Genomic DNA, 13,860 nt, shown 5'->3' on the forward strand with positions numbered 1-13,860 from the left:
ATAAATGCCTAGTAGGCAACACTAAATGCTGGGGAAGATGCAGAGACCCTGGATCACTCACACTTTGATGGTGTAAATATAACTAGCACAGGTACTCTGGAAAATAGTTTGGAATTTCTTTAAAAACTAAACATGCAACTTCCATATGACCCAGTATTTTAACTCCCAGGCATTTATCCTAGAGAAATAGAGATGTGTTCACACAAAAGAACCAGTGAAAAAATTTTTATAGCAGTTTTACTAATAGTAGTTCCCAACTGGAAACAACCCATTTGTCCTTAAATGGGAAATTCGTTGGACAAGTGGTGGAATGCTATTCACCAACAGCACACTCACAACCTGGACGGATCTCCAGAGCACATCAGAGAACGCTGTGGTCCACCCCTGCTTCCTCCACCCCTGCTGGCCGGCGCAGTGTAGTGCCCAGGACTGCGGGTTTCAGGTCTGTGCCTGCAGCACCAGGAGGAAGTGAGAGAGGAAGAGGAAGGCTGAGAAGAGAAGGAAGGGGAGATAGTGACCACGCATAACAGGAGCACAACCAAGCCCAGCAGGCCACAGTGCTTCCACCAGCTACCCCACTCAAGGATGTGCCCAGACCACCCGGGCATATGGGCAACGAAGCAATGGGCCCTTTGAACAGCCCCCTGATGTCACCCTTATTCAGGATCAGACCACTGCGCCCTATGTGTAGACCGCCTACACGACTTCTCATGGACAGACTCTCCCTGGGCGCGCAGGCGCGTTGTCAGCCTGTCCAGGGGCACGGCCCCGGGGCTTGTGATGCCACCACGGCTACAGTTACGACCCCCCGGGCCTCTTACACAGCTGTCTGCATGTGGCACTCAGTCTGCTCACCCAGCCTTGGGGCGACAGCTGGCCTGCAGGACTGTAGGATGGTTGCAAACCTCCTGAGACAAGGCAACCTCAAATCTAGCACGAAGGCTTACAAGCAGCCCAGCCTCCCCCAGGTAGCTATTCCGTGAAGCCCGTCCGATCCCCACCATCCTATCCTCCCACCAGCTAGTCCTCTGCACAGCTGACTAGTTAGGATCAGAGCAGATCCAGCAGAACACCTGGGGGCAAACGAGCAGCGACAAACAGCAGAGTGGCTACTACGGTTGATAAAGCAGCTCCGGGGCAGTCCCAGATGGGATCCCGTCGTCAGGCTCCAAGTCAATACAGCCGACTGAGCGGCAGCTGGGACGCAGAGTTCATGCCCACGGGACCACCCCAGGAGCAAGGGTGATGATGGGCAAGAGCCTGGAGGATTTTCTGGATTAGAAGAGAACCAGAGCGTGAGTGACCCCGATAACCCAGGCAGGAGAAGAGGGGGATTTAGTTGTAGAGGCATGGGCAGAGGTGAGCAGGAAGGAGAACCCCAGGGAACAGGGATAAGTGCAAACCTTTTCCTTAATTTAGTTTCATCCATAGGATTTTCAATGGAAAGAAGGACAGAAAAAGGTAAGACATTTATTTCTTCATTTCCATGGATAATGATAAGCCCAAGCTGTCCTCCAAAACTTGGAAATGTCATCTCTGTGGCATGTCTATAGTGTCAGGCTGCTTTCTTCCTTGCCAATATACTTGGTTGGGTTGAAGAGAATAAGAATGGTTTTGAAACTAGAGCTTTCTGTTCCCTTCATAGCTTCCAGAGGTTGAAAGCCTCTGAGGGTAATAGACTTGGGATGTAACACACAGAACCTTTCTAACAATCCCAGGTTTTTAACTAATTGCTTCTGAATGGTTGTCTTGAAATTCATGGACTATTTACTGCAGATAAGGAATGCAGCTGTTTTCCACAATGTCTGTCCTCAAGTTCTGTTTATACTTGGAACTGTTGAGCGTTGATGAAGATCTTGGTCCCATCACCCTTAAACTATGGCCTGAGTGCACGTGGCATATAGAAAAGCTCAAAAGCTTTATTTTTTTAATTCTAAAAATTAATTTATTTTAATTGGAGGCTAATTACTTTACAATATTTTAGTAGTTTTTGCCATACATTGACATGAATCAGCCATGGGTGTACATGTGTCCCCATCCCCCAGTGCACCAGCCCTGAGCACCCTGTCTCATGCATCGAACCTGGACAGGCAATCTGTTTCACATAAGCCCAAAAGGTTTTTACAGAGTAATATATATGTATACAATTATAGGATCACTCTCCCCACTGGGGATTTTGAGAAATCTACATTGGTTGGACCATTTTGATTGACGGCATAATCTGGTTTAGAAAATTTTGTTTAGATCAGTAACGTAACTGCTGCCCATGCCTGCCCTTCCCCTCCGTCCTCCCATATCTTCTTCCTCTTCTGGTGTCCATACTCTGATGAAAGTGAGGTATAGTGCTGTTTAACATAATCCAGAAGCTTCATTCTATGTGTGTTTTGTCCCTGTATAAACTAGTAAAAAATTATGCAGAATGTTAATATAAGTATACAAATACAATTGTATTTGATGCCATGATTGGTTTATGGAAAAACTGAATAGATTCCTTTTAAAATGTACATCAAGATTAAATACATTAAAAAGTTGATCTTTTCTAAAAAGCCAGTGTCAAAAGCTTACATGAGAAATCCGTGTAGTGGTGTAAGTGTATCATATCTTGACAGTATCGATGTCCACATCCTCCTGGTTGTGTTACTGTTCTATAGCTGTGCAAGATGTCACCACTGTGGAAACCAGGTAAAGGATTCCTGAGATCTCTTTGTACTGTTTCTTACAACTACATGTGAGTCTTCAATGATTTCAAAATGAAAAGCTTAATTTTAAGAGTATTGATCTTCATGCTAACATGTGGATATGTTGGCATGCCTTCTGCTATTAGGTAAAGTGTTCCCTGCTCCACAATCCTCTGCCATATCCGACCTACCATTTATTTTATTATTTTTTTTCCAATGACATATAGTTGGTTTACAATATCATGTCAGTTTCAGGTATATAGCATAGTGTTTCTGCAGATTATGCTCCATTATAACTTATTGTGAGATAATGGGTATAATGCTCTGTGCTATATAGTATATCCTTGTTTCTTATCTATTTTATATAACACATAGTAGTTCATATCTGTTAATACCACACTGATAGTTTGTCTCTCCTCCCTTCCATTTCATCTTTGATGACCATAATTTGTTTTCTATGTAACCAAGACATGGTTGCTAACCAATTGCCTATTGACAAATGAATGGATATAGAATACACACACACACACACACACACACACACACACGCACACACACACACGGCCTCCCTGGTAGCTTAGAAGGTAAAGAATCTGCCTACAATACAGGAAACTCAAGTTCGATCCTTGGTTAAGGGAGATACCCTGGAGGAGGGCATGGCAACCCACTCCTGTTTCCTTGCCTGGAAAATTCCATGGACAGAGGAGCCTGGCAGGCTACAGTCCAAAGGGTCACACAGAGTTGGACATGACTAAAGCAACTTATTGGGCATGCACATGCATAGATATAGATATGTGTATATTACAGAGACACACACACATAGGCTTACTATGCAGTCTTAAGAAAAGGAAGGAAATCCTGCTTTTTGTGACAACAGTGATGAAATGAGGGCATTATGCTAGGTGAAATAAGATAGGCAGTGTAAAAAAATGTATGTCATTCCATGTATGACATGGTATCACTTATGGGCTTCCCAGGTGGCACTAATGGCAAAGAACCTGTCTGCCAATACAGGAGACTCAAGAGAAGAAAAATGGCAACTCACTCCAGTATTCTTGCCTGGAGAATCCCATGGACAGAGGAACCAAGGGGTCACAAGAATTGAACGTGACCTGGCAACTAATCTACCACCATACACACACACACAATTCTGTCATTTGCAGCAGCATGCATGGATCTAGAGATTACTTTACTTCGTGAAATAAATCAGACAAAGACAGATACTGTATTTTATCACTTATATGTGGAAACTAAAAAAAATACAAATGAATCTATATCCAAAACAGATTCAGTTTACTTTAAGATGCTTCTCTATTGCAGTTCCTCCACAACTATTTATTACTATAAGCCTCAAAGGTCACATCAGCCTTTGTGAGATAAAATTTTGCACTACAACATTATGATAACTTTGCTAAAAATTGAGGGGAAATTGTGAAACAATTGCTCATTTTATTTAGGAATTCTTGACTTCATTTTTATTGATGTTTCGTTTTTGGTATCATACTCTGAGAAAATTGTCAGATATTTTGAAAGAATGATAAATAATAATGATATGATACTTAAACCTAAAAAAAATTTACTAAAACCAGAGTATAGTCTGTGTTTTTAAAGAAAATGAGTATAGGGGTGTTTTACTAATGTTGTGTTTTTGGAACGACTGAGGTTGTCCAGATGATGGTGCTAGAACAGTGTTTTTAAATCATGTGAGAACTGAAAACTCATTCTGGGTCATTCAATGTCATTGATGGATCCTTATTAAACACATTTTAAAATGATTTTTCCAGGCCAATCATCATTGCCATTGTTTTCATCTTCAAATACATATGGGAAAGTTCACAGTCTTTGTGGCTTTCACAGCAATGCCAGAAATCCTTAAAAGGCCAAGCAACCCTGTTCACACCAGGAATTATTAAGTTAATTTCATTTATTCATGAAGTACCTGTTTAACTTATTAAAGGTACATACTCAGAAATAGAAGAGCTTATTAAGAAGGCCAGCTGGGCATCCCCACTACAATGTAAGTATCTTTTAATGAGCTTGTCAGACAGGTTCATAGACAAGAGATTTTTCATATGTTTTATGTAGAAAAGAAGTATTTTCTAGTTATAATCATTAATATGGAGATTAAATTAATGAATGAAGAGGAAGTTGATTTTTACATGTGAGAAAAGTAACATCTTACTAGTAGTAAAAGAAAATAAATGATATACATGTTTTATGTCACTGTAGTGAAAAACAGCACGGTCAGAGACCTGACTACACTCAGGGTAGCCGTGATTCCACTTTGGTTTATGAAAGAAAGTTAACCTTGAGACTTTCAGAATTGGAAAAAATAAAACCACACAGAACAGAGAACAAATAATAGGAAGAAAAGTCTTTTTTCTTGAGTGCCTTACGCTTGTAAAATGTATTTTATCGTTTCTCACCTGGGTATTAAGCCTTATGTCAAGCTGAAGAACTATCAGAAGGAAGCAAAGAAATGGCTTCTCAAAAAGTGCAATTTTATTGCATACATCTAAACACTGTCTTGTAGGTGTCAGATTACAAAGACTATAGCATATAAAAGTAACCCTTCTCAAAACATGAACTTTTTCCAACCCTCAGAATAAGGAAAAATTGATGCATTTTCACACCAAGTACTGAAAAATACATTCACATTCCCTCATTCTCTCTCTGTTTCTCTCTCTCTCTCTCTCTCACACACACACACGCACATCATTGTGAATAATTTAATCTCTTTTTAATTACCATTCTAGTCTTCTGTTTCCTATTTGCCCATGATCCAGAACAGAGCTATAATTATCAATTTACATTGTACATTTATAGAGAACTTCATATATTTTAAAGGCTTCATAAATGTATTTTGTGTTTGCTTTTAGCACATGTCTTAGAGCTGAAAATGCTGATGATCTAGTTCCTGAACGTCAGTAAAAGAGAAATGAAGCAAATTGTGCCTCCTGCAAAGTGTAGAGACCTCCAAAGAGGAAAATCCATACCTGCAGGCATCGTTTCTATGAAGAGAACTCTCAGGTTTCTACCCTAAGCTGCCTAGGAGAGGCCCAGCTTTAGCAGTGTGTGCTGAGTAGTTTCATCTGCATGTTCTATTAGCATTTGACCCTTGTACGTAAACTCAGTTAATATCTCTTCCCCTGCAGTTTCCATATTGTGTTAATTTGCGGCATTGTTCTCCCTGGGACCCAGATGGGACTCTCAGACCCTTTTTGGACTCTCTCTGTGAGTTCTTTCTCACATTTCATCCAGTAGTGGGCTAATTCTGTAGATTTTATTCTTTCTCTACAAAATATCTTGGGTTGGTTTTCCCTTTGTCATTCCAATGTTTCCTGTTATCATCCAGGTCTTATTGTTTCTCAAATAGACTGTGGTCATCAGTCTCCTCTACTTCTTTCCTCCTATTTCAGGACATCCACATGTGTTGATCACTCTCCTAATCAATACCTTCAGCATCTCTCCATCAACTATTGAGTTAAGCCCCCAAATCCTCATCTTCATCATCAGTATGTTGGCTTATCTTTCCTTCAGACTGAGTTATGTGTGTCCCAGCCTCGCTGTCTTGACTTTTCCGAAGACACCCTAATTACCCTGCTGGCTCCTGCTCTTTGTGGATTAACCTATCAAACCCAACTCCTGTTGAAATCCATTTCAGTCTTAGACACCCGTTTCAAATGCCACGTTCTCAGAAGGCCTCTTCTGCCCACTGTTTGGTCCCTGTCACTCCATGTGAGTTTTTCTCTGATTGCACCTTCCCTCATATTACTGTCATTTGTGCAGGTGTCTTTCCTGTCCTAGATTGTAAGCTTTCTGAGAACAGAATCTTTATTTTATCATCAAACTTTCCAAATATCCAGGTCTGAGAATTCAGTGAAGTGGAGAGTATGTATTTATTTAGTGAAGTCACTTAGTCGTGTCCAACTCTTAGCAGCCCCATGGACTATAACCTATCAGGCTCCTATGACCATGGAATTCTCCAGGCAAGAATACTGGAGTGGGTTGCCATTTCCTTCTCCAGGGGATCTTCCCAACCCAGGGGTCGAACACAGGTCTCTTGCATTGCAGGTAGATGCTTTACCATCTGAGCCACCAGGGAAGCCCATGTATTTATTTAACTGAAGTATTAATAAAATGAATTTAAATGAAAGTAAAATTGAATATTTTTATTGTTAACTTTATCTTATGAAATTACTTTTCCCTTACCCAGCTTTCAAACATTGCTTCACAAAGTGCTGCTTAACAAAAACATATTTTAGTTTCCGTGAAAGATTTCTATGCTTGAAAGTGAAGGTGAAGTCACTCAATCGTGGCTGACTCTTTGCGACCCCATAGACTGTAGCCTACGAGGCTCCTCCATCCATGGAATTTTCCAGGCTGGAATACTGGAGTAGGTTGCCATTTTTTTCTCCAGGGGATCTTCCGGACCCAGGGATTGAACCCAGGTCTCCTGAATTGCAAGCAGATGCTCTTACTGTCTGAGCTACCACAGAAGCTCATTATATATATATAGTGCTGCCGAAGCGAGATATATATATATATAAAAGTTGGCTAAAGCTCAGATATCAGTAATATCAGCAAAGGCCAGGAAAACATTACAAATGCAAGTACTAGCTTATATCATCAGCAAATACTTATTTGTTAACAGCACTAACCCAAGCAGAGTATCAAATGTAAATCAATGCTTGACTTGGGAATAAAACAATTAGAAATAAAATGAAAGCAATCCTCAAGTTTTTTCTATTGCTCTACTACAGTTTTAGTTTTCACCAGTGGTAATAATTTTTACTCTTAATGTTAGAGAACAGCCTCACAGTTGTTTAACTATCATTCACTTATTCTTTCTTCTTGCTATTTAATAAACATTTATTGGCCAGTAGGGCAATAGGGGATCAAAATTATCTTTATTTTTGCTCTTATGTCTACTACTATAGCTTGATGGAAATGCGGACTAAAGCTCACCATAATACATGCTAAATTCTCCCTGGGCCTCTAAGTGCTGAAAGGACTGTAATCTGGGGGAGGAGAATGTAGGTTTCGGTAGGAAAGACAGAAGACCTTTTGAAAGGCTGAAACATTTGAGTAGGGAATTGAAATTTTCCTAGTTGTCCACCCAGACAAGGAAGGTAACAGCATCCTGGAGAGAAGTAGGTGCATGTGAACAGAAATCGGTGGGGAGGAGCCAGGTCAGGCTTTGCACAGTTAAGGCAGGAGGGAATGCCAGCCTGGTACAGCCTGCCGAGACTCTGGGGCTTTATGAGGCCTGCAGATATGGGCAGGTGCCAAGCAAGGGGACGCTTAAGGTTTTATTGTAGGAAGAGTTTGGGTAACAGAACAGAAGGATGTGAACGGACAAGTCCACATGTTAGTGCTGAGTCAATGGAAAGTTCATGGGTCAGTGAAGTCAACAGATAAACCCTTTACTTAAGGTGTAAGAAGGACTTCTATGCAGACCAAAGCTTTAAGGCAGAAGAGAATAAGTTACATCAAAGTGACATCAATAATATTTACAGTCTGAAAATATTCACGGATTTATCCCCTCTGGGCAATGTAGAATTCATCCCAGATGGGTAAATGCCTCCTGTCTGTTCCCAGATGAGGTTAGGGGAGGAAATGCCACAACCACTCAGGCTTGCAATGTTGCACAGACCTTAGTCTGGAAGTCCCTTTGGTCTAGCCTAAATTTATTTTCCTGTAGTTTAAGCTCATTTCCTCTTTTCCATCCTTAGGGGAGGTAAAGAACAGATGGTCATAAACCACCAGATAATGACCCTTTATAGACTGGAGACACATATTAAATCATCTCTCAGCCCTTGCTTTCCTGAGTTAAAACAATAGGAACTCTCTATCAGTCTTACTCTTAGGTTTGCTATTCTAAATCCGTATCTTTGTTTTCTTATAGTGACCAGCTTTTTCTCATCTCACTTAGATGTTCAACTACCAATAGGATGAGAGTCTTTAACAAATGGATAATTATTTCCCATTACATATTTATATATTCCAACTACACATTCCATATGGAAGTGTTTATTCTGGGATCTTTGATTCTGTAATAATTGAATATCATGTTACATTAAAAGAACAAAACAAAACAGCCTCAGCTTGTTACTTACTGACATCCCAATCACTAGGATTCCACAACTTTTGGTAAACTTGTACGGAGTCAATCTTTTCATTTACGTTTGTAAATTCTAACTTTTTTTAAAAAATTGCAGTAGTAATTTGTTTCATTTCTTTGAACCCCTCTGCTCCTTGACACTGAAATTGATTTTTTCCCCCCATTTATGGCATTTTCTCCTTCTTTGTCATTGCTTGACAATTGTTATTTATTTTACCTCAAGTAACAGTCAGAAATAGTTCAGATTTCTGCATCTCCTAACTTTTAAAGGTCTTACAACTCCTTGCTCTTTTGAAGGTATTACAAACTTCCCTTTGTACCAGGCTTCTCCAAGGAAGTGGGGGCCTTTGCTGTGTGCTATTCCTCTGCCTGCCCCACACACTCACTGAAAGAAGCGCTGAAGGTCACGTGATGACATTTACTGAGCGCTCTCTTTGGGCCAGCTCTGAGGTGGGCCCAGGGACAACTGTGAGTCATCCTGTTCTGCTCTCTGCGGGCTCTGGGCCCTGGGGTGGAGGGACTTCTCTGGCACATTCTTCACAGGGATTGGATGCAACAGAATATCTCAGAAGTTTGAACTCCAGGTGATTATGTGAAATATGGTATTAATCTTGAAGTTATTTGCAGATGAAGAAAATGTTAGATTTCCACTGATTGTTCCCTCCGAGAGGTTGAAATGCATGCCTCCTTTCTGGTGGATTATTTGCTGTTGTTGTTCGGTAACTAAATTGTGTCTGACTCTTTGTGACCCCATGGACTGCAACACGCCAGGCTTCCCTTCCCCTCACTATCTCCCAGAGTTTGCTCAAATTCATGTCTGTTGAGCCAGTGATGCTATCTAACCATCTCATCCTCTGCCACCACCCTTCTCCTTTTGCCTTCAGTCTTTCCCAGCATCAGATTCTTTTCCAGTGAGCCGGCTCTTCACATCAGGTGGCCAAGTATTGGAGCTTCAGTATCAGTCCTTCCAATGAATACTAGTCTATTAGCTATGATTTAATAATAAGCTAAACTAATTGTCTCATAATATCAGTGTTTAATAAATAGGAGGTTAATGCTGGGGTGAATAGTTGAAATATGCTAAGAATAAATCCTAGAGCCTCTACGTGACTATTAACCGGTACTGAAAAAGAAAACCAAAATGTGACCTTTCCTTTTGTCCCCTCAATCCTCACAATCTCTCTGGATCCTCGTAAGTTCAGACATCTGAGAAGAGACTTTGAACAATTCTCAGAGAAGGGCATTTTCCCTGGTCTTCATTCACGTGAGCCACGTTTCCAGGTGGACGATGAGATGCACAGGTTTCTTTCCCACAGAGCCTGACATAGGCAGGCACTGTGACTTTGCATCTACGACCAAGGTTAATGCTCAGTGGAAGCCCACTTACAGAAGGACTGAGGATTCTTAGTCAAGAACTCATTCTAAGGGAAGATGAAGTCTGACACAAATCTTTTGATCTGGTAACCAAGTATCAAAACGGAAGAAAGTGTTAGTCACTCAGTCATGTCTGACCCTTTGTGACCCCATGGAACCTGCCAGGCTCCTCTGTCCTTGGAATTTTCCAGGCAAGAATACTGGAGTGGGTTGCCATTTCCTTCTCCATCAGAACTGAAGGGGACAGTAATTACAACACAGAAGGGTTGTCTCTGATCTGAATGTATTTCTAGTCTTGTCTGATGGAATCATATCTACATTCTAGGAAAAGACAGATCAGTAAATACAACTCTAAATGATTTAAGTCTGCAGAAAAATCTCTAAGAATTTAAATGTAAGCAGCCCTAACACAGAAGCTGAAAAAGAGGCAATATAACTATTATTATAATCTCATTTAGACCAGAGCCCCAGAGAAACTGAAGTATATAATCATGTCATTAAGCTATACCACTGAATCTGAAGTAAGAACGATGAATCCCATTTTACAGATGAGGGCTGGCCAGTGATCACTGCACCGCTCCAGGGCACCTTTCATTGTATTTATTCTCTTGAGAATGGTGCCCCGCCCCCAAGAACGCAGCAGGGAGGTCTAGGTTTGGATTCCAAGTTGACCCTGTTAGCGGCCGAGATCTGTCTGGATCTAAGCCACCTGGTTCGTCTGGAGCTAACAGACCCAGAAAGCCAACCAGGACATCACAGTCAATGGGCTCACAAGGCATTTGTCAAGTCGCGGCTAGCAGGGAAGTTCTCCGTTTCCGCCGGCCTAGCATTTTCCCCTAGAAACGGCTTCAGTGCGGGCGTGCGTTTGGGGCGATCTCAGCCTTGAGCCTGTTTGCTTGTTTACTTCCTCTCCTGCACCCTCGTTCAGGTTCCCAGCCGTGTTTTTTCCCCTCTGCGTATTTGTTCGCGGGCAGCGGCCTGTGTCATTTCCTTCATCCTCGGCTTGCACTTCGCCTTTTTACGACCTGCGGCGCTGCACGGGCCGGTGATGAGGGGGCGTGCAGGCCAGCGGGCGGAGGGCTGGGGACGCCGGGGAGCGGGCGGGCGGCCGGCGGCGGGGCACCAGCTCCGCTCCGGAAGGCCGCAGGGGCTCAGTTCCTGAATAAAAATAGGCCGAGTTCCTGCCGCCGCCGGCCCAGGCACTGCCCGGCTCAGGGAAGGAAGCGGAGGCCACGCAGGCTGCTGGCTGTTTATGTTTGTTGCCCTCGCTGCTCAAGTGCACGTTCCCACTGGGTCACTTTACACCGCACTGTTGTTATCGCTGTTTGTTTTTTAAGGTCACATTTTACTAAGACAAGAATAACTAGGTTTTTCTAAACTGTTAGCTCACCCATTCCTTCTCTGTTTTGGGCGTTCAGCTTAACATCTTCTAAACATCAATTTTAAAATGATCCTTTGCTTAATATAAAACTGTACATTATAGAAATTTTGGAGGAGTATAAAGAAAAAAATTTCCCTCTGATTCCAGCACCCAAATATAATAACTACCATATCTATATGCTTACATACTTCTAATTTGTTTTTAAGGCACAGGCAGGTACCTTAGTAAAGAATGAGAATGTTTTCATGGTTTTGTTTCAGAAGTTTACTTGTTTTAGAAGTTAACATTTTAGCTACTTAGAAAAACCCTTTTATAGAAAATATTATGCAAAGTTTCACTCGGTAGTTTTGAGTAAAGTAGTATTTTCATACAATAAAATGTACCAGTTTCCAGTGTTCAAGTGCACTCACTTGTGTAACCATCACGACCAAGATGAAAGCATCCCCATCACTTCAGCCAGGCGCTTTGAGTCCCCCACTGCCGTCCACCTCCATCCCTGCTCCCTGCTGCAGGCAGACAATGCTTTATGTCACTATCAACCAGACGTGCTGTTTCCAGAGTTTTGTATAAATGGAATCACAGTATGTACTCCATTGTGTCTAGCTTCTTTCCCTCAGCATATTTCTCACACATGTTAATAATCACATATGATTATACTCACATGTACTTTAAAATCTGCTTTTCCTCATTTCATATCATGAGCATTTTCCACATCACTAATTATTCTCTTAAAATTTAATTTCCAGTGACTATACATTAATTTGTTTTAGGGATATACCATAATTTATCTCATAATTAAATCTTGCTGTTAATTGCTCCTTTGTTTCAACAGTTTGCTTTTATAATCAAGAATGATTATTTTTGAATATATATGTTTGTATACATGACCTAATTTCTGAGGGATAAATTTCTGTAAAGGGATTTGTTAAGTTAGAAGGCAGGCAGATTCATAAGGCTTTTAATATATATTGTGCTTGTTTAATCTCTCACAAGCAATATATACAAATATGTGAAGACAAATAACATTTTGAAGTTAGATGGGAACCTGCAAAAATATCAGGTTTGGTGGTCTTTAACCAGTGGGTGGACACACCTATGGAGCTCTTTTAATATGCATATGCATTTTATCTAACTCAGTATGTGTTTATGAGGCTCAGATAGTTGTTTTAGTTTTAAGTTCCTCAGATGATTCTATTGCACACTCCATGTTAAGAAGCACCTTATTTTTACAGATGAAGAAAATGAATCTGAGATGGGCTCACTAAAGCCTCTTGATTATCCTGTGTTGTTTTATTTCACTGAGTAAACTTGACTTTACATTGAATACGCATTACCTGGAAAATAATCAGAATTAAGCAGCTAGGTCTCCATGGTAGACCTGTACCTGAAAAGAACTCTTTAAGGTGATGAAGTTGATGAAAGTGCCAGGACCACCTCAGTGTTAAATTGCTCAGTCACGTCCCAACTCTTTTCAAACTCCGTGGGCTGTAGCCCTCCTGGCTCCTCTGACCATGGAATTTTCCCTGGCAAGAATATTGGAGTGGGTTGCCATTTCCTCCTCCAGGGGGTCTTCTTGACTCATGGATTGAATCCATGACTCCTGATTCTCCTGCATTGCAGGTGGATTCTTTACTACTGAGCCACCAGGAAAGCCCAGGATCACCTCAGATGACTCCCCAGTTGAAAGGGATCTCAAACAGGGTGTAACTCAAAAAGTTACTTGGATGCACTGCCCAGATCTGAAGTAAACTTTGCTTGACTTTGTCCCCACTTCCTAACCCCCAACTCCACCTTTTCACCTTCCTCTTAGAGGAGATGAGAAGCAAAGGACTGGCTTACTTGAGCTCAGGAAGGAGTCCTTTAACTCACCACGTCCACTTCCCTGGACTCATTGGTGGTTTTCTTCTGCACTCCAGCTCCCAGAGGGATGACTACTGTTTCTGCCCTCTCCTATCACAACCAAAGGGGAACAATGGAAGCAAGATGCCTTCTACAGCTTCTCTTCTCCAAGCATAGACTGCCTCAGCTTGCTGCCTGGGCTACCACATCCATTCCATCACTTCTCTGGGTTCCAACAGTCTACCTTCAGGAAGAACAAGTGCCTTTCACCCAGTTGTCATTACATAACCCACAACGTGGCTTCCCCGCTAGTTCAGCTGGTTAAGAATATGCCTGCAGTGTGAGAGGTCTGAGTTCAATCCCTGGGTTGGGAAGATCCGCTGGAGAAGGGAACAGCTGCCCACTCCAGTATTCTTGCCTAGAGAATTCCATGGACAGAGGAGCCTGGAAGGCTATAGTCCATG

At 41.7% G+C, this 13,860-nt stretch overlaps 1 pseudogene; it reads left to right on the forward strand.

Moving 5' to 3' along the window:
* The first annotated feature begins 310 nt into the window (after positions 1 to 310).
* Positions 311 to 11,062, forward strand: LOC110141471 (RNA-binding protein EWS-like; annotated as a pseudogene).
* The last annotated feature ends 2,798 nt before the right edge of the window (positions 11,063 to 13,860 follow it).

Source organism: Odocoileus virginianus, chromosome 10 (genome assembly GCF_023699985.2).
Source record: "Odocoileus virginianus isolate 20LAN1187 ecotype Illinois chromosome 10, Ovbor_1.2, whole genome shotgun sequence".
In the NCBI taxonomy this organism is placed as follows: domain Eukaryota; kingdom Metazoa; phylum Chordata; class Mammalia; order Artiodactyla; family Cervidae; genus Odocoileus; species Odocoileus virginianus.